The following is a 4,795-nucleotide window of genomic DNA, read 5'->3' on the forward strand; positions in this document are numbered from 1 at the left end:
TGATTTATAATGGATGGAATTAATGTAGACAAAAGGAAGAAATATGAGATAATATATATATATGTATGAAATATTTATGCATAATGCATAATATTGTAATATATGAATTATTATGTACAAGAGAAAATAAAATGTTAGAAGAGAGATTGAACCTTGGATCTCTTGTAAGGAACATGGCAGGATATCAAAGGATAGAGAAGACAAAAAGGAACACAGTCTCACAAATAAGATTGACTACTAGCAAAAGCAAAATACGGTGTTTGATTTGATCCGTCGTTAACGCGCGTCGTAAGTTCTTCTCAGAAGGAGGGAGGAGCAGGAGATGGAGGAATGCGAAAGATATCTTAACATTAGAAACTTCCAGGAACAAGGCACACGACAATCAATAGAGGCAGGAGGATTTCCCCTCCCTCATTTGTAAATGGAGGGTGACTCATCAATCATCCTCTTTCCCTCCTCCTCATGTCCTTGCCTCCCCTCCTTCTTCTGTTGGGAGCAACAGAGGAGGAAGAACCTTCTTCCTCTCACCCTCTTTCTTCTTGTTGTTGGCCGACAACCAAAGGAGAGAGAGGTCTTCTCTCCTTCACCAAGACCACCTTCTCCCGATTGCAAGCCAGCGGGCGATAAGTCCGCCAAATTCAACAAGTTCCAAACCCAGGAAGCGAGTCTGCAGCTGTGGTCACGAGGATGCAGGACGACCTCGACAAAAACCCAGAAAGACCCAGAAAAATTTAGACCTGACGAATCAGACGACGATTCATTCACGAACAAGATTTCCATTCACAACGCGAGATTCATTGATATGCGGATGATCAGCCCGCAATTTCAACATGGTGAACCAGAGTTCACCAAGTTTTAAAATGACAACGAACTGCAAGCGCAACTCCACAAATGCAGAAATGCTACACACGCAACGAACACGTATGGAAAATTTAATATGCCATATAAGCTAGACGCCGCGAGGATGCCAGTTAATATGCCACATGATACAAACGATAGCACAGCGCCAAACTGCTAACACAGTATTATACGCGATAGAAATATGCATGTTCAAACAGATAACATAGCAATTATGCCAACAAATGCCATTAGCATAGAACACATACTAATAGTTACAGCCATACACGTTAATAAACCATAATGATAGCACAATGGAACGAAAGTTAACAAGAATGAAGACGAATGATAACGCATGAGGATGAATGAGGATACAACGATCAGGCAATGGTAAATACAATTAATAATATACGATGACCACCCGCATAGTAAGACTGCAATGAACATTCTCAAAATCAATGTCCCCTGAGCGCTTCCACGATGAATCATAACGATGCCCATACGCGAAACGCCGACGCCCGTGACATGCCCACGATTGACTGCTCACAATCAGACATGATCCACCAGTTCCAAAGCTCAAAGTTTCGGGCGCCGATAAGAGAGCTCGTTCATAATCGGGCTTACAATTGCGATCCCATCAGGTTCACTACTCGGGGTTTTACGATGTATGCAGGGTGCACGTGTAACACGCCATGCGGCGCGTAACAGTGAGAAGTTAAAACTAGTGGCCAAGAGATACGCCCCATACTAAAACTATAAGAATGACTATTGACAAGAATGGAATTATTCGAGAATCAAGAATTTTATTGCAAGCATATATAGTTTTCTGAATTCAAACTGCATATGCACTTCACTTAACCACCACATATTAATCATATTAATCCTGATCGCCCTGTTCCGAGCTTACCACCACACACATGACTAGTATCCCTGATCTTCTAATGAAATTAATTCTCACATGAAAGGTTTTAGTCGTCGGAAAAGTCATGAGCTTCTTCTGAGCCAGATGAGTGCTCTGACTGACAACCAGAATATTGAGGAGTATCTATAAGACATAGACATAGTGTGTATGGTGGCATATTCAAAAGCGATCGAGAGACAAATTAATAATGATAAACATACACATTAAAATATATGTAATATTATGCTTAATAAATTAAATTCTTAAAGTTTTTAATATTATCTTCCAATCATTTTATAATACATAATAGTAAGGCGTATAAGGCATGCAGCTAGCCTTAAAGGGCGGTATCGCAAGTGGCGCGCACATGCCGAAGAGCGGACACTCTGTGCATTGAGAAATATATCGGAATGTGGTACTCTGGCATTAATCTAATGGTTGTGACATGAAGTGAACATGTATCGGATAGTGTTTGTTGTGGATGGTCACGCCACCGGCGGGCCTGCTTCCTGTTACACCTCGCTGCGTGCCGACTGCGTCTATCCATGTACGGCGCGTGGGAACGAAAATAACACTTCATGGTACACTGCCGCTGTTTGTCATGTGGTTCGTTTTTCAATCATCATTTTGAGGCGTGCTGTTAGGCGGCCTGCTATCGCGTTTTGTACGTCTGATCATGTCAGCGGTTACACATGCAGCGGTCTTATGTTCCTGCTTTAGGCGAGTGTATCATCGTCTTATACCGTGCGTATAGTCGGTATTTCAGGTATTTTCATATGTGGCGTCTATATCGCTCTATACGGCGTGTGCGTATGTCTAAAACCATGCTTCTTTTCGCCAACCTTAACATTATATGTCGCTTTCTATATGCTCGCTGTCAACGTTATTCATATTGTCGTTTAGTATGTGTCTTCATATCATGATTCATGTTGTATTCTATCACATATCTATTGCATCAAACGTTAACATGGCTGTATCTCTCGTGTTCATTTGTTCATCTCAGATCTGACATAGTACTCCTGCTTATATTGGCATTCTGCATTATCATGTTTTCTCGATGTCATCGTATAAGGTTGGCAGGCTTTCATTTATCGTACGCAGTGTTTCGTGGCATGTGTGTGTCTAAAGGATCCTTCTACATAGAGAGGAACTTCTGCCAGTATTGAACAATGCTTTATGCATGCTATTGAGAATTAATGCCGCTTGCTCGGCCTGCCTCACGTTTGGAGCATCATGTCCGGTTCAAGTGTTCGGATAACCGAAAATATCGTGAGAATGTGGAACACCTCTTCAGCTAAATCCTAGCTCAATTCCTTCACGTAAAGCATCGCCTGTCAATGCCAAGGTCTGGTCAGCTCTGTACAGTCAGGCCGCGGTCAGTGCTCGGGCATCTCGACATGGGGAGGGACTCTGGGCTGCGTGAGAGAGAAAGAGGACCTTTTGTGCCTCGAAGAGAAAGAAAGAGGGAGAGGGAGAAGGAAGTGTGAGGAAGAGATTTGTGTGTTGCTCAAGGTGCAGCCAAGAGAGGAGGAGGGTTTCGAGAGGAGGAGGAAGATGAGGTCGACATCCATATACCTGCTAGGAGGAGGTGGGATTGACTGAGTCAGTCCTCCATGCTGTTGCTTAAGGTGGGTCAGATATTCGTCATCCTGTATAATTCTTCCTTGCCTTATCCTCTACTCCCACTTGGTCTATCACTTGTGCATGCGTGCCATGAGGCACGTGCTGCCATCTCAGATCAATCATCACTCTGTGTTTTGCTCTTTCCGCTTCGTGAGAAGTCGTGCTGTGGCTTCATCTGTGCTAGGATCGCTGTCTGCTGCCCCTGCTCTATCGCTCTTGCGATATCTCCTATAATGGTCATGTTCGCATGAGATCGTTCGAGATCTTAACCGTTTGTTGTGCATATATCTGCGTAGATACACAATTTATGCATTTGTGCGTAATGTATATCGTCTCTCAATCTTCGCTTCCTGTTAATCCATCTTAAATCATTAAATTTATTCGTCGACATATTAAATTCTTCATAAAGGAATTAATCTCTAACTTTAGTTTCTCCAATGTGGCAATATTTAACTTAGAATATTTACACCTTCTTTTCACTACCTTCAGATTTCCTGTTGCCCTCATTACTTAGGTCAGGGGTGTTACAACTCCCCTACTTATTGAAAGTTCGTCCCCGAACTTAGAATAACAATTTCTGCTCCGATTCATTATTCCTCTTATGTTATAGCCTAAGGTTCTTGTATCTAGGCTACCATTCATGCATCCTACTTATCATCATGCACCATTCTCTAGGGTATAGCTTAAGGTATCCTTCCTAGGCTACCATTCATGTATCTTAGAGTATCATACTATTTTGCATACAAATAAATTATGCAACTGTACTTACTTGGAGCGACAGGAAGGAGCTTGATGTGTGTGAAACTTCGGGCTGGCTCGTACGCCGCCTGACACGCCCTTCTTACAGCAGGCGCGTGCATTATACTTATGTTTTACTATATGACGGAAGAATAAACTTTAACCCATTTATTACATAACACAGCCTCGATTTACAATGTGCATATATTGAACTCATATTAATTTACACGATCGCTCGAACCACACACATCACTATCTCTCCTCCGCCTCATCCGACTTATTTGCGCAAGCAAGAGTAAGGCATGAGCACTCGATTCCTCTTTCCCACTACCAAAACCGAAAATCATCGATATTAAGGTTTGTGGTGAAAAGAACTTGCTTGACCATGAGTGCTGCAACTTTCGGCAGTATCGGATGAGCCAGGCAAAGGTGAGGAGATAGTGATGTGTGTGGTGGTGAGAAGGACGATCGACAAATTATGATTAGTTATAAGTTCAATATGATTGTGCACATACAAAAATCATAATATGTGTTATTAAGCTAATAAAATTTTATTCTTCCGTTGTTATAGTAAAACATGTAATGATATGGGGGAGCGCCGCTTTTGTGAAGGGCGAGAAGGCTGCTATGTGTTCTTTAAATTAAATTTTGGATCGCTCATGAACTTTTGATCCAAAACTTAATCTATTTGTTCTT

This window comes from Zingiber officinale, chromosome 10A, assembly GCF_018446385.1.
Source record: "Zingiber officinale cultivar Zhangliang chromosome 10A, Zo_v1.1, whole genome shotgun sequence".
Lineage (NCBI taxonomy): Eukaryota > Viridiplantae > Streptophyta > Magnoliopsida > Zingiberales > Zingiberaceae > Zingiber > Zingiber officinale.